The sequence below is a fragment of the Chrysemys picta genome, chromosome 7 (genome assembly GCF_011386835.1).
Source record: "Chrysemys picta bellii isolate R12L10 chromosome 7, ASM1138683v2, whole genome shotgun sequence".
NCBI classification, from domain to species: domain Eukaryota; kingdom Metazoa; phylum Chordata; order Testudines; family Emydidae; genus Chrysemys; species Chrysemys picta.
The window spans coordinates 12,254,564-12,279,752 of NC_088797.1; the positions used below are offsets into that span (position 1 = coordinate 12,254,564).

General features: G+C 42.7%; 1 protein-coding gene across 28 annotated transcripts in view; it reads left to right on the top strand.

Annotated features, from left to right (window-relative positions):
• The first annotated feature begins 4,433 nt into the window (after positions 1-4,433).
• The window catches only part of CHL1 (cell adhesion molecule L1 like), a 193,152-nt gene continuing 172,396 nt past the window's right edge, over positions 4,434-25,189 (top strand). For 8 of the 28 annotated variants that reach the window (XR_508267.4, XR_010589021.1, XR_010589020.1 and 5 more), the window contains exon 1: positions 4,988-5,446. The gene's annotated coding sequence lies outside the window, so the exon portion shown is untranslated. Of the gene's footprint in view, positions 4,701-4,987; positions 5,447-17,141; positions 17,246-25,189 lie in introns of those variants that run through there. The other 20 variants (XR_010589019.1, XM_008164342.4, XM_008164346.4 and 17 more) reach the window with 11 other exon arrangements.

Here is a 25,189-nt window from a genome sequence, read left to right on the forward strand (position 1 = left end):
ACAGGGCTGGGAGTCTTATGGGAAGTGCCGCAGGGTGGCCTCAGGGAAGCGCTGCGCTAAATGAGAGCAGAGAGGCGGGAATCCCGCCTTTTAATGGATGAGAGCGCGCAGCCAGGGCCAGGAATAAATGATTCTGGGAATAAACCCAGAGCTAAAGAAGCGCCCTGCGTATGCGCCAAAACTTGTCTCTTACACCCTGTTGGTCCAATGAAAGATACTACCTTGCTAATAGCCTGGGGTCCACACAGCCACAACACTTGCAAAAAAAGTGTGCATCAGACATGCTTCCCTGTTAAAACAGATTTTCTTCCTCATAGCAAAGCCCTAATGTGCTATGCCAAGCCTATGTTTATTTCCTATTAGCCGAGATAAGCTTGCCTGGAAACTACTGTTTTTACTTTCTCAGATCTCGCTCCTGGCGAGCATGTGCGAGATCTGAGAGGCAGAGAAGGAGGTAATAGGATACAAGGGCGGGCCAGACGGGTGAAAGAGGCGTGTTTGTCTACTGCTCTGATTGTCTTGGAGACAGGGAGGGCTGGGCAGGCAGGGAGAGCTGACCAATCCAAGCAGGCTTTGTATACAACAACCAGCCAATCACCGTTAAGGTACATCGCTTGCCGTGATTGGCTGGTTGTTGTATACTGGGCCCACATACAGTACAGCACCAGTATCTGTACCTGTTCATACAGTACAACACCAGTACATACAGTACAGTATACAAATGTCCAACAGTCAAAACCCCATCATGGCTCCACCAGCAAGAAGAAAGAAATATGAAGCCAGTTTCAAACTTAAAGTTGTAAACTTTGCCATGGAACATAATAACTGCGCTGCTGCAAGACAATATGGAGTAACAGAAAAGATGGTTCGGGACTGGAAAGCAAATGAAAAAGCATTAAAGAGTATGCCAAGGGGTAAGTGTGCATTAAGAAGAGGCACCCCACATTGGCCAGAACTCGAAAAACATGTAGCAGACATGGTGAATGAGCATCGCCAAAATGGTTATGTTGTGACACGAAATAAAATACGTTTGTTTGCACTTCAGTGGGCCAAATCTAACCCAGATCACAGCAACAGATTTAAGGCCACTGTATCCTGGTGTACTAGATTCATGGAAAGGCATAATATGGTACTGAGGCAAAAGACGAAAATTGCCCAAAAATTACCTGCAGATCTTGATAGCAAAGTAAATAGTTTCCATCGATACATAATAAAACAGCGCACTAAACATGGCTATGCATTAAGTAGTATTGGAAATATGGATGAAACTCCAATGAATTTTGATATGTTTGGAAATAAAACTGTCCATCAAAAAGGTGAAAAAACAATTTTAATTAAAACAACAGGACATGAGAAGTCCAGTTTTACAGTGGTACTAGGATGCACAGCTGATGGCGCCAAACTGAGACCAATGATTATTTTTAAAAGAAAAACAATGCCGAAACTCAAGTTCCCTGTAGGTTGTTTTGTACATGTGAATGAAAAAGGCTGGATGGATGAAGAAGGGGTAAAGCTATGGCTTGATAATGTATGGAGCAGGCGACCAGGTGGACTTATTCAAAAACGTAGTCTACTGGTGTGGGATATGTTCAGGGCTCATTTAACTCCCAGCACCAAGCAAAGGCTTGCAAGACTAAACACAGATGTGGCAGTTATTCCTGCAGGATTGACATCGTTGGTACAGTCACTGGATGTGTGCCTAAACAAGCCATTTAAAGATCGCATTCGAGAACAGTGGAGTGAATGGATGGTTAGTGGCGAAAAGTCATTCACAAAAGGAGGAAACATGCGTGCTCCACAGTTGGATGTTTTGTGCAAGTTTGTCATAAAAGCCTGGAATGATATTGATGCAGAAACAGTAATCAAGTCTTTCAAGAAGTGTGGCATATCAAATTCATTAGATGGTATGGAGGACGACTACTTGTGGCAAGATGAAGAGGAAGCCGAAGCTGAGACCACACCATCTGATACGGAATTCGATCCATACGATGACTGCCTTACAAATGTATCACAAGATGTCATTGATGCACTTATGATATCAGATGACGAACAGGAGGATTTTGAAGGCTTTTAAAGGGAAACTGTCACGCCAGCAAACCCTGTAAAAATACTGTAGCTTGCAATTATGATGGGCGTTGCTAACTCGCCAGGGACTTGCCCGGCACTTGCTCTCTCTCTATTGTTTGTTATCTTCCTCCTATCATCATCAGTTCCAGTTTGGCTGACAGCTTAGAAAACAAACAGCATGGCAGCTCCCATGTGTTTATTGTCTTATCCTTCCTTTCAGCTTTAGAGTGAATTAGGAAAAGTTTAATCCACTTGCACTGTTTTATGTTTACATGTTTGATGACAAGCAGCCTTATGTTTATAAGTGACAGTTTTCCTGCTAAGTACCTGCATGTCATAAGCATTTGAATTAAAATTACCATATTGAAATCAAGTCTGATGTTTTTTTAATTTTTATTTGGTGTGCATTGGAAGAGGGGTAGTCTTATACGGCGAGTATATCCCAAACTCTATATTTTAACTGGAAAAGTTGGGGGGTCGTCTTATACGCCCAGTCGTCTTATACGCCGGAAAATACGGTAGTTTGCAGAGGTTTCTTGTGCATAAAGTTCTCATGAACTGCATGAGTTCTCAGCTGCTTTGGAGAGCAGTGCCATGTAAATGCAGCATTTTTTTTTCACTGTGTTTGGACTGAATATACCCACAATCAGCAAATAGACGTAGGATTTAGCTGTGAAGGCTGGATCCAGTGTCCACTTTAGTCAATGGAAAGACTCCTGTTTACTTTGCTGGGCTTTGGGCAAGGCCCTAATTGCAGATAAATCTAGGAATTCAATATTGTGACTTTTACAAGCAACCAAAACTTAGCTCCCTTGCACAGAGGTAGGTTTCCCCCCTCTACATCTGGTTGTAAATTTCAACAACCTTATAGGCACAAGTTGGCTGAGTTACAGTTACTGAGAAAATTCTGTCTGTATATTGGTTGATTTTACGCGATTGAAATGTAAACCATAGCACTGACTCAGTATAGATTTTTGCATTCAGTTTCCTTATTCAGAACAAATATATTAAATTATACTACCATCTTTCTTATTAGCTTGCAGAATCTCTCTCCTACTACCTCATTTGCTTTATAACAGTTTTTCCTAAGCCTAATGTGCCATTTTATTCACTTCCTGTCCAAAAAATAACTCACCTAAACAATTTTGCCTGAGGTGGACAACAGTGGTTCCCTGGTACATCAACACTTTCTAATTGTTAATATTTTAAAAATCTCTAATCCCAGTGGTAATAATCCCCATGAGTGCTAGCCCTCCACTCAGTCTGGTTTTATGGTTTAATGTGTGTTTATGATCATTTTTGTTCATCACATCAGACAAAGCTTGGGGGGGGGGGGGGGAAGGGAATGGAAAGGTCACACTTGGGAGGCAGCAGTGAAGTAGGAAACTGTAAGAGAAGTCCAAGCACTCACAAAATCCACTCCCCTCCTTCCTGGGTAAAATCTTTAAAGAACATGGCTGACAGCTTGGTGATAGTTTGTCTTCACCTGCCTGACTAACACAGGGGAAAATTCAATGTTACTCTATGGAATAAACAGGTTATTCAAGGAAAATACACAGAGGTAAAAGCCAACCTTTCCACTCCTTCAATATGTTCCAGAGATTCCAAATGCTCACTAATTCAAAAGGAGTTAATTTGGCTAGGTGCGGAAAAGAAAGGTAGAGGGAGGTGGAGAAAAACGATGCTGTAAGGTGTCTCAAATGATATGGGATTAATTAACTTTCAGAACACTCTAATTTAACGAATCTGCTATGATAATAATTGCTTACAGCACCTGCCTTGTATGGGGAGGGTATAAAGTTTTGTCTCTGGTGGAAAATGGAGAGGTCTGATTTAGATGCAAGAAAAGAGTCTGGTATTATATTTAGTCCTACTGGTTTAATTAACGTAGGTAGTGGGCTCACTACCACCTCCCTTGGCAGTTCAGTCCATTATTTGAAGGGTCTTGCCAGTTGGTTTGTGCCCCCCCCCCGCCCTTCAGCCATTATTTTCCTTGTCTTGATTTTACCCCTTTTCTTCCAGTTATATGCCATCCATGGGTACAGTTACTGAAGAGGGACGAACCACGTGCGGTCAAGAATATGCCATTTTGTCTTGTGTTTTTCCAAAATGCTCTGGCGGTGGTCTCCGAGGTACCTTATCTCAGGGGCTTCTGAAGGTGGGTCCTTAACATAGGCCCCAAAGGTCCCTGGTTGTAGCTTTCAACTCTTGGCCCCTCATTATCAGAGGGGTCCTTGCGCATCTCCAGCCCTGTGCCCCTCCTCAGCCACGCTCCCTGGGACAGGGGTGCTGGGGGTACTGCCGCATCCCTGGCTGGAATAGTAATAGCAGACACCAAATCGGTGGTCTCCAGCAGCAGCACCTTCACTATAGAAACTGTTCCAGCACCCAGGGAGTTTGGGCTCGCTCTTCCCCGCTCTCCACGCGCTCCCAAGCCTCCAGGGAGGAGGAGGAGGAGGAAGAGGGAGTGGAAAGTGTGAACATGCTGGGACGGCACCCTGCGCTCCTCGCCCTCTGGCAGCTGGGGAAGGAACCAGGCACTTAGCCACAGCCCGCCGGGAGAGAAGGGCGAGCCTCAGCCAGGGGGAAGAGGCGACCAGCGCTGGAACCAGGGGGACCCCGATCTTCCCAAGGTACGGCGAGCTCCCCACGCGCCCCGCGGCTGGGAGCTGTGCGGCTCGCTCCCCACCTCAAGGGGCTGCCCTCCCGCGGTCCGCTGATCCGGATTGCCGCGGTCCGAGGGAGCGGCCGCATCAGGTGGGAGCGCCCCACCTGCCTTAGAGTGGGGGTGGGGGGTCCGGCTGCCGTGCAAACTGCTCCCCAGCTTGCAGCTGAATCGGGTGGAGGGGAGGAATTTGCCTCCCCCCCCCGCCGTCCCCCTTTTTTGCAGGGCTGCCTTTTGCTTTGCTGAGGCTGCCCCAGATCCCTCGGGAGGAAGGCAACAGCTTCCAGCGGCTGTAGAGGGGCGTGTGCCGGGGAGCTGCAGGCTGCCACCCTCCCCTGCACCTTCCCCAGCCTGTGCGGGTGGTGGGGAGCGCGAGCTGCTGGGCCAGCCCCAGTGTGTGTGTGTGTGTGTGTGTGAAGCCGGGAGAGATTTGGGAGGTTTAGGGGCTCGTTGCCATGGCTCCCGGGAAGCTCCGCCGAAGGAGATATTGATGCCAGTCACGGAGGGAGCCTTCTTCCTTTCAGTGCGTTTCCCTTTTTTTTTGGATGGGGGGAAGGCGAAGTGATTAATTCGGAGCGCTGGGACGGGGGAGCTGCTGTCCACGAACCGCAGCCCCAGCCGGGCGCCTCTCCCTTTCCCCTGCGAACTCCGGGCGCTTCCCAGCGAGGGACGCTAACCTCCCCGCCCGCCCTGAGGTGCAACCAGCAAGCCCAGGTACTGGTTGAGTAGGGGTGTGGCTGGGTGGGGGTAGAAGGTGGGACGTGGGGTGGGGTGGGGGGCATTTTTCTTTCATAGGAGGTTGAGGTCAGTTGGTTTCTTTCTTGCGAACAAGCCGATCTGCCCAGGGGGAAACCTCAGATCCGATGGAGGGGAGGCAAGGCGATAGGGGGAAGCTGAGGCAGACCTGCTGAGGCAGGGGGTTTAAAGGGCTCGGAAAGCAGCTGATTGCACTGAAACATCAAGTCTATGTGTGTGTTAAGCCGGGGCTCCCGGCAGCAGAGCGGCTGGGCTGGAGTTAAACCCCAACCGCGGCGTAGCTTTATGGATGTGCCTAGGCGCTGGGGATGCAAACGCTTTAACGCTCGGTGGAGCCTTGGAAAGTACCAAAGGGACTCAGATCAGAACAGCTGTGCGAGGGAGCTGGGTTGGCAGGTTTTAGTTGGGCTTTGGAGTCTTTTTGCTCTTTGGCTTCGCTTCACAGTGGCTCTAGGACAGACATCGTCACCTCACACATGTTTTGGGGAGCAAGACACCAGTTAGTTCCTTCACGCATTTTCTGAGTCAGAGGCATTTTGAGATGGTCTGTCCTTATTGTCCAGGCACTTTTGATGCAGTTTTTTTAAGTGCATGCTGTGACACTGTGCAAAGCTGTTGCCCAGCGAAAGTTTGCACTGCAGAGCTCTAGAAAACACAAGAGGAAACTTTCAGCAGAAATAACAGGCGAAGAAGAGAAGATCTGTTTTGTATATATCCAAGATCACAAACACAAATAGCTTGAGGTGACTATTAGTTTTAGGATTGTTTCTTCAGAATTTCACATTGCTTTGTGAAAGTTCAAGTTTGAAAGCCTCAATTTCAGTTTCCTTTGGGGATATATATTTTCAGATTATTTTGGGGGGGGGAGGAGGGAGAAAGGGACGTGTCGTCTTTTCAATAGCCATCTCTTTTTCTTACAAATATTTAACATCTTTCATTAGAGTTGTGGTAATTCATCTTTGCAGTAAAATGTAGATGAATTCACCAAAAGTAGGGAGAAATGCAAGAACCTATAGGTATTAGTGATGTATGGTAGATTAATAACTTGGATTGTACAATTTGAGAATACCATTAATCAAAAGATGCATCTGTTTATAATAATTTTGATAACCACAAAGTTTGGTTTAATAAGTGGTTCCACTTACATTTTCTGATTGCATAATTTCAATAGGCTTCTCTGCAATGTAATAGAATAAATTAACAAACAGCCCACACAAGCCTTTGCACCAAGAACCTGGACTTGCCTTTTCTCACACAGCTCATCACTGAACATTTATTTGGTTCAAGTTTTTGACATGACATGTTTTAGACAGGTGGACAGATAAGTTGTAAAATCATGTCTGAAAATGCAGTACATTTTCATACATCATTAATAGGTAAAAAACCATATATATGCATATATTTTTATTTCTAGTAATTAGAAGTAGTTGAGTCTGATATATATTATTGGGAAATTACACAAGTGATTTGACAAATCTCATTTTGTTTGACTCTGAAGTTCTATTTTATCTGACAAAGTTAAATTATGTGGTTGAAAGTAAGTGTTAATGGAATGGTATTTGGAAGAACGTCATAAGCACCACTGAGCACTACTGAATAAATAGCATGAATTGACCCCTAGTAGTACTCAAAGAAAAAGATAGTGACTTATACATTTAAAAAAACACCACTCCCTAAAATGAATATTCTATATTTTTCTTTAAAATATGTTGACCAAATTTGGAAACATGGGTGTCATACCTTTATTGGAGCTGTTTATATGATCATTGACACATTATAACCCATGATCCTTTGCATGCAGATTTTATTTACTTAACAAAATTTTGTTTCCAAATTTGGTCACCATCTTGTAAAAGAAAAATATAGAATACAAATAAAAATCCTCCCTAAAATGAATAATGTGATATATCACTGATGTCCTAATATGACCTTTTGTTGTGACTTCAAAATTACTGAATGATTTGCTCTCAGAAAGGCAAATTGTTTTTAATGGAATTGAAAAGGCTTGTGAACCAAGCTTCTGTATTACTTACTCAAGCAAGGGTCCTTTTGTTGTCAATGGGAGTTCTGCCTGAGTAAGTTGATTACAAGACCAGGTCCTATGATAAGGGCAAGGCATGGGACAAAATAATTTATGCAAGCAATACAAGAGAGAAAATAACCACAGGATTTGTATGAAAATTCTGGAAAATGTCCATGTCCAAAAAATTGTAAGCAATTTGGTCTTGTAGAAGTTTTACCATAAATATAAGCATAGCTTTTACATTCACTCTTTGAAATTGATAATACCGTACAACATTTTAAACAATCAGAATATGAGGCATTGAATTCTGAACCAGAGACTGAAACAAGACAGTAAGGATACTATGTTTTCAATTATGTGCATTTTGATTGCAGTTTTATCCTTAACTCACTGACTGTCTATAGAGAATGTAATTATTATGGGCATTTACTATGTGCCACATTTTGTAATGAAACGTAATGAGTAAAGGCATAATAGTACATCCCTTTATTCCAGAAAGCCCAGAGATAAGCATTCCTTTTAAATGAAAGATTATATTATTCACAGCATTTTAGGTTTACCTAGTGTGGTTTGGACTGCAGCCATTTTGTTTGCTATTAAAAATGTAATTTATCACATATCACTGGTAAAAAAATCAACAAAAGCTAGCTGCAAATTACATATAGTGATTTTTGTGGACAACTGTTTGCATGATAAGGAAGCTTCCTTCTTCATTTTCCCAGTGGGAGAGGATAGTGACTACTTTAAGCAGTACTAATTACTCCATTTTATCTTGCATGTGTTATAATGGTGTAGTTAGTTAATTGAAGCTTTGCCCATTAGTAGTATGTTAAGAATAATGAATTAACATATCACATTTCATCAAAAGAACATCTAAATTTATCTTCTAAGAATGAAAGTGTTATTGTGTTGCAGGAAGTCTCTGTGGCTTTCCCAAGGAACAAATTTGTTGGAATTCCTTAGCATGGTGCTTCAGAGCCTGATGAATGACTTGAATTGATCACAAACAAATGACACTGGAACTATTGGTTGCTTAGCAACCCCACATGATTCCGCAATTTTCTTCTGGTATTTGTCCAGTAAACTAGAAAATGCTGTTTTAGTTAAAGAACATTTTTTGCCAGTACAAAAGCCTCACCATAACTAATTCAGATTATATGTTACTAAAAATGATGTGCCTTACTCTAGTATTGAAGCTGGGTAGCAGAATGTGTATGAAAAAGCGGGGAAGGAACAAAAAAAATCATTACTACCATTGCTACTTGGAAACTCAGAATTTAATATGCTCGGTGTTTTATAATAAGTTGCAATTAAATATTTGTTCTTTCTCAGTCAGACATCTGTTGAAAGGAAGCCATCAGTGGGAAGCATAATCCCAATAAAGAAACTCATCCACTGCATGCTTTTTGTCATGCTGTCTTGAAATGTGAGGTCCTGATAGGTCATGTTGAGTTACATCATACTTCATTATGAGTAAATGGAACATAACATGGAACATGCAGCTTGATGATTATCTGAATTATATTAGGGCAGTTTGGCACATCCTGTAGTTCATATGACTGGAGAACTTTGCTGGGCAGTTCCCAGTAGCAGAAATTTGTTTTTTAAGGTACATTTTGTGTATTGCTTTGTCCAAAGGAAATAACAGACTTAGGATTCAGCAAAGTGAAAAAAAAGATAAACATAGACAGTCTAAATTACAGCAGGTGACAAAGATCTAACCTACTTTTAAAATGTATCGTACAATTAACTGAAGAACTGCTTTCCTCTCAACATCTAACAATGATGCTATAATATAGTTCTTCTCAATAACACTCAGAATCTGGGCCAATATTTTTGAAGAGTGTTTTTAAGACAATATCCAATGTTTGTTTTTGTTTTTTGGTATCCAAAACTCCCATAAGTCCTCTTGGAGTTCCTGCATCTGGAATAATGGCAAGATACAGACTTATACTCCAGATGCATAATTCCTTCATATGGAATGTAGAAAACTGCTTTGTGTATCATTTTTAAATAGATCAGAACTGACTTCTATGAATTCAGAACAAAAGGGATTCAGTGTAAAACTAAAGTTCAGATTTTGATTAAAGAGAAGTCAGGAAATTCCAGGTGAAGGGTTCCTCACAAAAATATTTCTGCCTCCTTATATGTATTGATACAGTAGAAACTCAGAGGTATGAATTGACCTGTAACAGCATACCTCATTTGGACCCAGAAGTACGCAATCAGGCACCAGCAGAGAAACACCTCCCGCCCAGGTGAAAGTGGGCAGCGTGCCGGTAAGAAGTGGCCGCTGATACAGGCCCGTACACAGCCAATATTAAACTTTGATGTCGCTGCCCCTTTTGCCCCCTCCCTCCAATCAGCAGCCCTGCCAGTAGGGTCCTTGAAGCACTGTTGCAGCAGCACTTTAACGTCACTGCCCCTTTTGCCCTCCCCAGGGCCATGGAGAAGGGGGAGCAAAAGGGGCAGCTGCCCCGGGGCCCGGTGATTTAAAAGGACTCGGGGTGTCCAGCCACCACTACTGCACCAGCAGCCGGAGCCCTGGGCCCTTTAAATTGCTGCCGGAGCCCTGGGTGGCACGGGCCGGGAAGCGCTGAAGGGCTGGCTGGGGGATGCTGACCCCCAGCCCCACCCCTTCTGCCCAAGGCCCTGTCCCTTATAGGGGTCCAGAGCCGGAAGTAAGACTTTTAAGTTACTTTCACCCCTGCCCCCTTCCCAAAAAACCCCCAACCCAAATACAGTACAGTACTGTGTTAAATGTAAACTACTACTTTTTTTTTTTTTTTTTTAAAGGTAAAGTTTTAAAAAAATTGACATGGTAAGGAAACCATTTCTGTGCTCGTTTCATTTCAATTAAGATGGTTAAAAACAGCATTTTTCTTCTGTATAATAAAGTTTCAAAGCTGTATTAAGTCAATGCTCAGTTGTAAACTTTTGAAAGAAAAAACATAACGTTTTGTTCAGTTACGAACAACCTCCATTCCCAAGGTGTTCGTAACTCTGAGGTTCCACTGTATATGGCTTGATTGTGGCTGTCTGTGTGCTTTTGCACACCCCGTCAGCCAATCCCTAGATGTTGGGCATCTTATTAATACAAGTGTTGGGAAGTTAACTGAATGTATTCTACTTCCCCCACAATTCTGCTCACCCACGTCAGGTATCCCATAACACTTTGCATTAGTTGCTGTAAGCTTTTGGCTTAAGTAAATAGAAAAATTGATCTGGATCAGGACATAAAGTGTTTCCCCACAGGAAGAGGTAGGGAGTTAGTCTCCTAGGACAGTATTTGAATGTCCCAAAGGAAAAGGACAAGATATATGAATATTCTACCCTGGTACAAACGTAGGTGGTGTCCTCGTGCCTCTTTGTACTAAGAATGTATTTGTTCATAATGAAGAGATAAGGCGTACACTATGGTACCACAAAAACAAGGTGGAAATCTGTTTGGTTAAGTTTAGTTTCAGATGTCACACACAGTAACCTTTTCCTTGTGAACAGGTTGGGTATAAAAAGATGACTTTAGGGGTGTAACTTTCAAGGCACACTTTCTGTGAAAGGCAAATGTAACAACACTGCTTATGAGATAGCGTCTCGGAGACTGGTATTGTGTTGAACCTTTTTCCTGTACTATATTATCGGCTTATAGCAATAAACCTATCTGATATTATTTGGTCTCTTGAATATATTTCATAATGAACTAAGGTGTGGTCAAGCAATTGACTGTTCAATTTATCAGCAATGCCAAAACCACCTGGTATGGGGTAGAATGCTGGGCAGACACTTCTGTTTAGATTCAGGCTAAAATCAAAACCTGTGGAGAGAGCTCTCCACATGTGGCCCCTGGCTGGAATCATGGAGATATTTTCCAGGGTGGAGCTTCGTGACTTAGCATGGTAGTGCTCATATCTGTGTGAGTATGTGTCCATTGATCTCAACGTGAATTGTACATCCCCACTATTTATCTGTGTACTTATGTCGCGGTTATCCCTGTGGGTTCTGAGCACCCCTGCTGATCATACTTGTTCCTAGTAAAAATAATCCATGTGGGGATGTACTGAGGTAAGAATTAGGGATGATGGTGGCGACAATAATGTTTCTTTTGCTTCAGTTGAAAGCTTTTAGGGACAGGGGTTGTCTTTTGTTCTGTGTTTTTACAGCACCTAGCACAATGGAGTCCTTGTCCATGACTGGGGCTCATAGATGCTGTCACAGTATACATAATAATCACATTAATGTCCACTTGTTTTGGACCCCAGAGTATGTAAATAAGAGTTAATAAAACCATTCTTGCAGGAGTGTATTACAAACTACGTACATGTGGTCATGTTTCCAAACAACCTAGGTGTATGCATAGCAAGAAACTTTGGCCTGGATCCGGGCATCATTTTGCTGTTAGCTCTCCCATCAAGGTCAGTGGGAGTTTCAAAGGTAGACTGACAGATCTGAACTCTGCAAAATAAAACCACTGTTAAAAATAATCACACCCAAAAACACTGCTGTGACAACTTAAAGCCCCAAACTAGTGAAAAATCATAAGACCCCAAATCGTAGTAGTCTTGTGTGGATGGGATATGGATATTTTTAGCTCATTAAGTCTCCTTATCTTTATTGTTAAGGGGGAAAAATCCCCTCAAAACATGACAGTCTTGTCTGCAGAGCGTTCCTTGTTAATGTACAGAATTGCTGTCTGTTCCTTTGTATCTGTTATCTCCCCATCCCTGGAACAATTCCTATCCCTTGTGTGACTTCCTGACCAAGCACAAAGTTATACATTTGATGTCCTTGTGGAGAACCTGATGCAGCCAAATGGGCTGGGTGTGGAATCTGGTGTACTATAGGAGGTGGCACATAATGCCTAATGTATCATTTTGTGATAACCTAAGAGCAAGGCATTTTTATACATTCCCCTGAGGAATTAAGAATAGCCCCAGTACCTAAAGTAGTAAAGGAAGGTACAATACCACTTAAGGCATTTGTCCCTTATTGTTAATTACTGGGACAAGGACGGTTGTGCCTACTGGTTGGAGCAGGCATTGGTAGCCAGGAATCAGAGGCCAGTGTTAGAGCCTGAGTCAGAGGCCAGGTGCCAGAGCCAAGGAACCCAGCCAGAGTCAAGAATCTGAGTCCATGGTCAGAACCAGGTTACCCAGAGTGAGGCAAAACTAGAGCAGGGCTGGGAACAAACAGGCAGAGGAGTTATCATAGCCATAGGCAAATGCTTTGAATAGCTGCTGAACTGCGACTTGAGAGCTGGTCTGCTGACTCTTCCAACCAATCTGGCAGTGCATCCAATCAGGCGGCCTGCTGCACTTCTTAGGTTGCTGGGAGACTGGCTCTGCGGCAGGCCCTGATTCCTGACACTTATTGAGAAAAAAGTATTACTTACATTCTAGGAAAAGCCCATTACAAGCATGTCTGTCTTTAATGCTGGTGCTGTCTGACATTTCAGCATCATTTAAGGTTTGATTGTTTTTTTTCCTCCCATGAAGCTGAGGCCCAAAGACAAAAAAAAAAAATTGTTTGCTCTTTTTTGCACCTGATTTGTGCATGCACTTGCATAGACCCATTTGCATGCACAAATGCCTCATTTATGTATGCAGTGGCAGTAATTGCCTGTGTACATTAGGTAAATGTGCATGGTTAAAAAATGGTGCTGACCCAAGGTCTCAAATTTATTTTCCTTGCTTCCTCTGGATAAATGTACCAAACATTCAACACAGTTAGAAATACAATGGACTTTTATGGTGTTTTAATATTTGTTGAGGATTGTTTTGTGCCCTGCCCTGTAGATGTCTTCCAAATATTTGTTTCCATTTCTCCACCCCATCCCCAACTACAGGAGATGGAGTTTGAAACTGGGGGGGGAGGGGAAGCCATACATTATAAATGGTCTCTACCAGATGAGCATTACTGTTTATAACATTATACAGTGTTATAGTTATGCTAATATTAATCAGCGTAACTCAGGCCCCGATCTTGCAAGCTGTTCCATCCACAGGACCCTCATAAAGCTTCATGGAAGTCACTAGGGTGATGCATAGATGCAGACAGAATTACCAAGGCTTTAGTTTAGAAGCTGTTTTTAGGTCTGCGAGTAGTACCGTGACTTCATTGTTGTTCATATGAATTTCCTTGTGTTCGTGATACTTTTAGGCTAAATGATGACACAGAACTTTTTCATATTTCCTAGCCTATTAAATTAGCTGAATAATTTGTGACTATAGTAGCTGAATCATGTATTTGAACAATTTTGGGACACTTTTTGAATACAATATTTGATAAATCTTAGCTTTCATTATTTGCCCAGTGCAAATATAGGTCACCCCAGAAAGGCTAGTGCTCATTTGAGAGCCAAGGGCATGTTGCCTTCTGTCATGAAGTGTACAGACCCTATGCTGTCCCATCTGCTAAAGCATTAACAGGGGGGATGAGTTACCCCCTCAGCTGGGGCTGAATGGTGGCCCTACAACAGCTGAGGAGATAAAAAGGCTGCAGGTTGGAGTGGGGGGGGGGGGGTGACTGCCACAGAGGCTGAGAACCACAGAAAGCAGGCTCCTTCAGCAATGCACTGGCAGGAAGCTGCCTAGGTAACTGGACTTCTAGAAAAAGAGGATCATGGAATGTGTGTCTGGGAAAGCCTACAAGAGAGGAATAGTGGCAAGTAGTTAGGGAGTGGGAGAAACCAGTTCTAACAGAGGGTCCTGTGGCACCTTTGAGACTAACAGAAGTATTGGGAGCATAAGCTTTCATGGGTAAGAACCTCACTTCTTCAGATGCAAGTAATGGAAATCTCCAGAGGCAGGTATAAATCAGTGTGGGGATAACGAGGTTAGTTCAATCAGGGAGGGAGAGGTGCTCTGCTAGCAGTTGAGGTGTGAACACCAAGGGAGGAGAAACTGCTTCTGTAGTTGGATAGCCATTCACAGTCTTTGTTTAATCCTGATCTGATGGTGTCAAATTTGCAAATGAACTGGAGCTCAGCAGTTTCTCTTTGGAGTCTGGTTCTGAAGTTTTTTTGCTGTAAGATGGCTACCTTTACATCTGCTATTGTGTGGCCAGGGAGGTTGAAGTGTTCTCCTACGGGTTTTTGTGTATTGCCATTCCTGATATCTGACTTGTGTCCATTTATCCTCTTGCGTAGTGACTGTCCAGTTTGGCCAATGTACATAGCAGAGGGGCATTGCTGGCATATGATGGCATATATAACATTGGTGGACGTGCAGGTGAATGAGCCGGTGATGTTGTAGCTGATCTGGTTAGGTCCTGTGATGGTGTTGCTGGTGTAGATATGTGGGCAGAGTTGGCATAGAGGTTTGTTGCATGGGTTGGTTCCTGAGTTAGAGTTGTTATGGTGCGGTGTTAGTCTCAAAGGTGCCACAGGACCCTCTGTTGCTTTTTACAGATTCAGACTAACACGGCTACCCCTCTGATACAGTTCTAACAGCGTCCCACAGGGTCACTGGGCTGGGACCCAGCGTTGGGGGTGGTCCTGGGTTCCCCTACCAACCCAGCAGAGGGGTTAGTAAAGCCTGAAGGACAAAGGCAGCTGATTAGGCAGATCCAGGCAGAGCTAATCTCAAGGTAGAGACTGTTGGTCCTTTGCTAGGCTTACCAGCCTCCTGACCTACCAGACTTTTTACCCCCCCATGAGGTGAGAGATGATTAGTGATCCTGATGGAGGGCTGGAACAACCTGATGGAGGGCTGGAACAACCAGGCATGGGATTATACAGCAATTGGCTGAACAAAATGGCTGAGCAACCTGCTCAACTGTGAAGGGGTGCCGGTGGCTGAAAACAGCCCCGGATACCATCCCATTAGGATTCTCAAACTTTCAGAATGTTTCCTGGCACTCAGTCTCTGGGCTCTTCCTTCCACCTGATGAGAAACGAGCAACTGTTTTTTTCAGTTAGTTTATTCCTACTAGGGAGGAAAGACATGATACTCGCTTGATGTAAAAACAGCTCAGAATTGAGAAAATTTAGAGTTCGTGGCCTTGGGGTTTCTGGCAGGTACACTCCAAAACTCTAATTGCAGAAGGGCAATTGTTGAAGAGTTCCCCAATAGCTCTTTCTACCTACGCTTTGTGAGAAAGGAAAGGGGAAAAGGTGAGCTGTAGCCTTGTTATGGCCTCTTCAGGAAATCTGCCTCCTGCTTCTCCTCTCCTCCAATTTGTCTCTGCCTGGGAATTCTGAATAGTAAGGAGGAAGAAATTCCTCCGCTCCATGGGTGTTCACATCTCTGCAGCTGTGGCTTCCTTTTTGAGTTGCCTTTTATTGACTGCTCAGGGATGGTCCCTTCTGTAGCTGCTGCCACTTGCTCCATCCTCTGGGAGCAGGAGGCTAGATAAGGGTCAAATATTTATGGAATAAGTTCATTTGTAACCATTGATCTTGATTAGAGGTGGCCAAATTTTTGGCTCTTGGGGGACATGGTGATTCCATGTTAAGGGTATGCATTTCACTGGCAGTTGCTTGGGTAGGAAGTAGATGTGCACATAGCATGGAAGTTCAAGTCCAAATCTTCAAAATAGTTGGTCTTGGTGGTAAAATGCAAGACAGGGATGAGATTTTTCAAAAGCACTTAGGTGACTTGGGGACTCCAGTCCCATTGACTTTCAATAGCTTTCTATGGGACTGGTGCTCCTAAGTAATTTAGGAGCTTATGAAAATCCCACCCCAAGTGCCTATAATTAGCAATGATCATTAAAAGCTAGTTGTTTCAGCATGCACATTCCACAGGTCAAATCCTACAATGTACTCAGGCTAGAATTCCAGTCAAAGTCAGTGAGGTTACTCTTGTAAGATTACTTGAGTGAGTTGCAGGATTGGGCCAACCTCCCTTTCACTCTGCTTCTTTCTTCCACTCAGCTATATCTCTCCCACACCTCTTACTTTTACAGTTTGATAGCATTTCACTATCAGATTTTCAACCAGTTAACACATAGGAAGTAGTCTCAAATGCTGCATGTTGTGCTTCCATGGCACTTTAAAAGAGAGAAAAGGAAGGGCTGGCCTCCTGGGGCATATTCCTATAGCTTGAAAGTGCACTTTTTAAAATGCATCATGCAGCTTGTCTCCAGCATGTTGCATTGTTACAAGTCTGGTGCATCTTTAAAACACTTCACCTTGGGTTGCTATTGTAATTGCCATATCTAGTTACCCAAAGGTGTTAGCTTTAATGAAGAATTGGTCTGCTCACCTGAATAAGGAGAGCAGGATTTGGCCCTGAGAGGCCAGAATAAATCAATGGCTAACTTACAAATGCTAACAAAACAGAGACTTTTACATTCAGCATCTTTCATGTGGGTTGCTGCTGATAAGAATTAGCACCTGTACAATTATTCAAGAATTTATTATTGATAACTCTGGTGCACTGTCCTATCTAAATGGTACATGACAATTAAACTGAGCGCTCAATGTGCTTACAACCTCTCTTGTTCCCAGTGCATGTTTCGGAAGGTCTTTATTTTCTCTCCTCTCTAGGACCCTGCTTCAGCAAGGTATGTGAGCACATGAGCAATTGTTTTGATTTTTATCAGGACAACTCATGTACTTAAGTATCTTGCTCAATTAGGGTCTAGTTCTTTTTCCTCAGCTTTCTGCTTCATTTCTTCCTCTCTCTCCAGTAGTGATTTGGTCCTTCCAAAATGCCGTTACTGGAGGATGATCTTAGGAGTCTTGCATTTTGACCTGAACATGGTCCAAACTACACTTCATCTGATCTTCTCTGGTAAGATGAAGTTCTGCTACTGAAAATACTCTACTATCTGTACTACCAGGTGACTTATCCTGCGTCAGTCTACCTGAAGTGTCCATCAGGAGTGTGATGTTGCACTCTATATGATGTTATGAAAATAAGCTAATGAGTTTGAAGATAATGTAACTGGAATATGCTTCATGCAAAAGGTCTCTTGTAAGGTATCATTACAAAGCTTATAATCTATTGAGTGTGGTCATCCTATTTGTATGTATGTATCATTCTTGTATCTGAAACTAGATATATGAAATATAACTCTGAGGGCCTATTGTACTTATGCAAAGTGTGGGCCATTAATGGTGGTTTGGAATCTTGATGGCTCCCATTAACCAGGACAATTGACTGTGGATGGCTCTTTTTACTTGTAAGACTTTCTGTGTGCTGGCTGGTAGGTAATGAAGTCTTGCAGTGACATGTGATCATGTCACCTGAACTGGAATCCATCTTTAACCTGGTGCTTTTCCATTTAGAAGGAGGGGTGGAAACCCAGAAAGGGACAAAGGATTCCTGCCTTGTGCAAAAGATATATAAGGGGGTGGAACAGAACAAGGGGGGGGGGGCAGTCCTGAGAAATCCCCTAGCTACCACCTGAGCTGGAACAAGGGCTGTACCAGGGGAAAGGATTGTGCCCAGACTAGGAAGGCATCCAGTCTGTGAAAGAAGCTTATTGAAACATCTCTGAGGGTGAGATTTTATCTGTATTCAGTTTTCTTACTGTATTAGGCTTATACTTGCGTGTTTTGTTTTATTTTGCTTGGTAATTCACTTTGTTCTGTCTGTTATTACTTGGAACCACTTAAATCCTACTTTTTGTATTTAATAAAATCACTTTTTACTTAACCTAGAGTATGTATTAATACCTGGGGTGGCAAACAGCTGTGCATATCTCTCTATCAGTGTTAAAGAGGGCAAACAATTTATGAGTTTACCCTGTATAAGCTTTATACAGGGTAAAACAGATTTATTTGGGGTTTGGAGCCCATTGGGAACTGGGCATCTGGGTGTTGGAGACAGGATCACTTCTTAAGCTGTTTTTAGTTAAGCCTGCAACTTTTGGGGGACGTAGTTCAGACCTGAGTCTGTGTTTGTAGCAGGCTAGCATGTCTGGCACAACCAGGCAGGGTTCTGAAGTCCCAAGCTGCCAGGGAAAACTGGCTCAGACTGGGGTCATCTTAACACATCAGGTAGCAATCCCAAAGGTGGTTTCTATGATCCAACCCATCACAAGGAGCATCACTGCTTTGATGTTTACTGAATTTTGTGTGGGGGAATAATACTTACAAAGTCATTCACTTAAATTGCAACTATAATTATGGATGAGTAGGGGGAGGAGGAGAAGTAACTGGATGCTTGTTCCCAGTTTCATATAATGTAGAATAAGTTTATTTTATCAGACACTTAGGGGAGACGGCAGGGGTGCTGGAATGATTTTTATAGTGAGGGTGCTGATGAAGGAAACCATATATTTGGTGTTTGTTATTGCTACTTCAAGCCAGAGGATGTGGCAGTACCCCTAGTTACAGCACTACTGGGAGATGGAGATGTGGCAGTAGTAAGCATGGTAGGCATAATGTAACAGTGGCTTATCTATATGACTTCTATCAATACTTATATTACACATGGAAACTGAAGGTACGTCTACACTGCAATTAAACACCCACAGCTGGCTCAGGTTTGGGCTGAAGGGCTGTAAAATTGCTGCATAGACATTTGGACTTGGGAAACCACAATGGGTCAGGGTCCCAGAGCTTGGGTTCCAGCCTGAGCCCAAACATCTACACAGCAATTTTTAACCCTGCAGCCCAAACTCTGTGAGCCTGAGTCGGCTGAACAGGGCCAGCTGCGGCTGTGCCCTGGGTCCTTTATTCCAGTGTATGTGTACCTTAAGGGTGACAGCCTGGTCTCATTGAGTCAATAGCCAAACTCCCATTATCCCTTAGGCTAGGATTTCACCCCAAGACCAGTGACAACATATAACTTACAACCTGAGCAGTTTGAAAAATAAACATAGTGGGCCAGACTCTCAGATAGTATAAATGACGATAGCACCATTTAAGTTGATTGAGTTGCACTGATCTACACCATTTAGAGATCTGTCCACTTGTATCATGGATACTACATTAGTCTCATCACATCTGCAAGCATTTTGTTCATGCTGCATTTGAATTCTTATTGTAGACTGACTTTAAAAAAAAAATGCTTGATATGTCTGTCCTATTTTGGTTTAAACTTGCATCCTATTTTGACTGAAAATAAAACATTCACTTTGGTTTTTTTTGTAATGTGCAATTTTTTACTGAGTCAGATGAGTAACTACACTGCTGTTGTGTGACCCATAAAAATGGTAGCGATTAAATCGCTCTCCCATAGTTATTACAAAGCCAGGACCCTTCCCAGTATTCACAGGACTCCCACTGAAATCAACAGGAGCTCAACAAATGGAGGCTTTACTACATTTGTGAGAAACATTTCCATCCACTGATTGAGTCAGTTTTCACTCAGACTTTTACCTAAATCTGGGACTGTATTATCCCTGATTATACTATTGTTTGTATCTGGATAATATGCTACATGCCCTGCTGGAAGGTGTTTTTATGGTAATACCTACCCCAAACCGAGCGCACCTGCTGGGAGGTACTGTAATTGGAATGTTGAGCTTCATTTTCTGTTACATCCTAGTGAACTGCTGGAAATCAAAATCAATTTGAGTTCTAATACAGCACATAGTTTTAATAAAGAAGCGTAACTACAGAATATGCTGGCACTCAAAAAACCCCATGTAAAATCCAGTCCTGCACCCACTTTAGTCCAAGGGATCTCCCTGATTTACGTCAGTGAGAGCATGTAAGCTTTGTATCTAATTATCTTATTGGTACAGCCAGTTTTCATTGTCAGTATTTCAGTCTGCTTCATCATTACTATGCAGTAAAACCTCATGTAATTCCAACTGCACATCGAGATGAAAATTTAATTCTCTGTGTATCATAAATATGTGTGGATGTATTTGATTGGGGTGGGGGAGAACAAACATCAAGTGTTCAGCTCTCCTCTGAGGACTGACCTTCTGTATCAGAATATATTGAAATATCTGTGTATTCACAAGGCAAGTGACAGCCTAAATTAAAAAAAAAAAACTCTAGTAGGATCCTGCCTTCCTCCAAAATGTATGCTAAGCTTGCTTGTATGACCAAATATTTTAGCCTTATACAAATACTATCATAGAAAGGACTATTTTTTTCTGTTCTGTTATTTATACCATACACTTATTGGAATAAACAATGCACATGTAAACTCCTTTAATGTCTAGTCAATAGCAAGGTGTTTAACCATTTAGAGCAGTGGTCTCCAAACGCATGCCCCATCAGTAAAAAAATTTTGAGCACACACCCCCTGCTCCCGGCCGAACTGTCAAAGCAAAAAAAAAAAAAAAAAAAAGCCGCTCACACTCCTGGCCGAACTGCTGAGGGAGGGGGAGGTGCTGCTCCAGTGGCGCTCGTCCTGCCGCGCACCCCGAAGGATCCTCTTGCGCACCCCACTTTGGAGACCACTGATTTCGAGTTTTATGCATCTTTCAACCCAAAACTCCAAACTCAAAATTTCCCTGAGAAAGGGGATGTTCCTAGAACATTTTAGGTATACAAATTAAAATTCAATGCATGAAACTCATCTATTCATGTGCAAGTGTTTTGTTTCTTTTTCTGCCACTGTCAGGTACAGTGTAAATAAATGAACTATAAGTCCAGTACAAATAAGTGGTGTAAGCCAAGTTCATTTCAGGATACAGGACTGCATTCTAGCGCCACAATTCATATCCTTCATCTTCGTGTTTTATCCCTTTGGGAGAGGATGATGTACTATCCTTTCAGGTTCACTGAATGTTGCTACTTCTGTTAAATTTCACAAGTGCTATTAGTGTTTCATGCTAAGAGCTGTTTGAGGTTGATATGTTTAAAAGTGCTGATCATTGGCCTTACTCATCTCCTATTCAAGTCCTTAGGAGTTTCACGATTGATACTAATAGGAGTCCTTAGGCCAACGGTGAGTGCTTATGAAAGTATGATACTCTACTAGCATCAGCTTTCATATACAGCTTCATGGTGTGACCAAATATCTGGTGATTGTCCTTCTTGCATTTGCTAGTGCTTCTAGCTGTCAGGTTTGAGAACTTCTGCAGTTAGGGTGACCAGATGTCCCGATTTTATAGGGACAGTCCCGATTTTTGGGTCTTTTTCTTATATAGGCTCCTATTACCCCCCACTCCCTGTCCCGATTTTTCACACTTGCTGTCTGGTCACCCTATCTGCAGTTAGTATTTACTGCTAGAAGAACCCCTAGGAGAGTGGCAGAATAGCTGGGGTAAGAGGATGTAAGTGGTGGTGAGAGGAATTAGAGGTTAGAACAGTGGAAAGGACAGGAAAAAGGGGAGAAGTGCAGAGGAGGGGAAAAAAGAGAGATATAAACTGGCTGCTGGAACAGCACCTCCTGTCACTGTTATATAGAAAATGGTCACTTTGGAAAAACTAGTTCTGGGTAAAGGCAAGAGTGTTGGGGGAGCCTGAATTGCCTGTTTCATGCTAAGTAAAAGGCACCAGGGCAATTTTAGACCCTACTCTTTGTTAATGACGATGGACTGTATCCCAGTTTGACAAACTTCTGAAATGAAACCTATGTAAAACCATATTTTCACATTGTTTAACTTCTGGGTTCTGTCATGCATGAGAGAAGGCAGCGGAATCAAAATTGCTTGCACATAATGTAAGGGGAGGGTTGCATCATATCGTGGGATGTGACATACGCCTCCGTGAACCAGAACTGAAGGGCATGACACACATTGCCCGGAATCTGTCACATGTCGCTTTTTCTGCTGTGGCCTGCCATTGCTGATTCTGATGTGCCCTTCATTCCACTGACAGAAATGTTATGTATCATGAAATATTACAACTTCTTCCTGATTTATTTATTTATTTATTTCTCTCCCTCCCTCCCCCACCCCGAATGTGACTTCTTGAAGTCACTAAGAATGAATTGTTTGAGGAACCCGGAAAGGAAATCTATGCTGTTTTGTCTGTTTGCTCTGTGGCATATGTTTGTCCAGCTCCCGTTATGAAATAATTTCATATGAACAGTGAAACCTTGACTTATTTTTGGCAGAAGCACAACTGTGCTTCAGATAATGATAGTCTCAGATGGGTGATCGGTATTTTAAAATTGCTACAAAGCTGCTTCTGTGTTTGGAAACCAGATTGTAAGAAAAGAAAATACTTAGGTGAAGATGCAAGGTACAGAGCTAGTTATTGGTTCAGTCCTTGTACTTTTTCCACACAGGCAGTTGCCCATTAAGTCCTTTTAAGAAATCTGTATCACTTTATTAGGGCTTGTACTGTAAAAGTTCCTCTTCCCAAATTGTGAACATGGATACTCTAGAAATTTTTTCACCTGTACTTTTTTTTTCTTCAGGGAAGGAGAGCATTATTGCCTACTTACTCTTATAGCGGCTAGGCAGAGAAAAATAACTAGAATCTTTCATTTCTCATAAACCTAAAACATATCAATTACTATAATCTTTGGCTGACTTGTGATATTTCTTCCATGAAAGCTTTTGGTTTTAAAGATGGAGTTATTGCAGGATCTTTACTGTGGAAATAAGTTACATGTTTTGTGTGAATTGGCTACCAAAAATGACATATAATGTATCATAACATTTGTGACCAAGTAGGAATCGAATATACTTGGAATATATAGAAGAGGCAAATGATGTGCCTGATGTTGGTAAGTATAAATGTATTGGCTGGTAGCTCTGGGCCAGAAGGTGGTAGCTTTCAGTGCCAGGCTAGAGCTTGGGTTCATGATGATGACACTCCATTGCATTATTACAGGAGTGGTATGTTGTTCCTGTTGGTATCCAGGAAGTGGGTGGGCGAAGCCCACTGCTAAAGGACCTCCCCCCAGCCTAAGGGAAGGATCCACAGGTCCGTGATACCAAATAATTGCGGGGGACACCTAATGAAATAATAGGGATGGAAGTCAGGTTCACAGGGCTAAACGAAGGGAAACTGACGGAGTTCAGGAGTGGTATGTTGTTAGGTTGCTTTGTGGAAGAAACATTATGAGAAACATTCCTGGCCATGTCTGGTATCTGATCAGCTGGCAGGTAAATATCTTATGTAGAGCCTTGCAACCCAACTGGAACCTGATGGGGACCTGACTGCAAGGGTCGGGCCTGAAAACAACCCAACTCTCTCGGGGATGGGTTGTCTCTGAGCTCCTCCTCTTCCTGACTTTGAGGTCTGTGCAGCAGTGACTGCCCTGCTTCTGCCAGCTCGTGCCACTTTACTGGTCTCTGTGTGCTGCAGAGTGACAAAGAGTTGCAGCCCCTCTCACTCCGTGGCATGCACAGCATGGCGAGGCAGTGGCTGGTGGCCGTGGGGCATGCAGAGGTTCCTGCAGTGACCCCATTGGCTGGAGGAGGCTGGAGACTGATCATGGGAAAGGGATATGGGGAGCATGAAGCCCCCACCAGGTTGAGCCCCATGGACGAGGTGACAGTGGCAATGCTGACTTGGGTTTGGGGTGAGTCTGAAAACATCTTGATCCTCTTAGGCTGAGGTCAGGGGTGCTTGGGTTGGGTTTAGGTGTGGGCCGGGCTTTAAAATTAGGCCCAAGCAGAGCTCTAATCCTACGGTACTTTTTGAAGTGTATAGAATGATTTCGCCAATATCCCTTCTCTGACAGGTTACAGCATCTAAACCTGTGTGAATGGGGTTGCTTAGCACAAAACTGCACTACCCATTTTTAAACTCATTACATTGTGAAGTGCTTTGGGAATATAGCGGTAGAAATTACCATAACCGATCTGAATAATGGACCATCTAATCCAGTGCCCTGTTTCTGATAGTCAGCAATACCAGGTGACTCAAAGACAGTGTAAAGCCCCCATAATGGACAGTAATGCAATAACATGCCTATGGAGGAAGTTCGCCTTAATTCCAACCACTTAGTGTTTGGCTTATGAAACAAACGGGTTATAACTCTTTTATGTTTTTATCCTAGTGAGTGAGGGTATTTTGATTATCCATATGAAGCTCTAATTCTTTTTGAACTGTTTGTGTTTTGTCTCAGTAATGTTTTGAGGCAGTGCGTGCAGTGGGTTAATTAGTGTGAATTTATTTTCCCACTTTAAATTTGCTATCTTCTAATTTCACTGTGTAAACAGAGTTCCCATGTGACCTGGTCTATCCCATTTATTATTTTATATTCATCAATCATGGGACTTCTTTAAGGCTTTTCTTTCTAAACTATTGGTCCTAATCCTATTGTTTGCATCTTACAGAAATCTTTGCATACCGTCATGTTTTGCCATCCTTCTCTAGTCCTTTACGGTGGTAAGGTGAACACCACTGAACTCAATATTCCAAGTGAGGGCCTACCCTCGGTACATATAATACCATAATTTTTATTCTTCTCTAACCCTTTCTTCAAGCAGCCTATTCGCTTGTTTGCTTTCTGGACCATCAGTGAGCACTGAGCTGATACTTTACATTACAATATAGGTTTTGCTGTTTAAAAACAATAAAATCAGTGCTTCTGCTGCACTGACAGCTTTCCAGGGACCCAATGCTGTTGGGTGAATTCAATCTTTTAGAAATAAAATGCAATGGTTCATACAATTGCCAATAATATGTTGAAAGTGTAATAAAAGTTTGACAGACATTTCTGAAGGTGAAGTTTAAGAAATTTCAATCATAGAAACAGTGGCTTTGAGCCATTGAGTCTTGTAGGTTCTTCTGACCCTATATACAATGGAAAATAGTTAAGGGAATCTAATACAGTCCTCTACAATCCTCATTCTTTAGAGCATAAATCAACCTCTAACTAATGGGGTTTGGGAAGAAATTTCCCTCTGACAGATTATTCCAT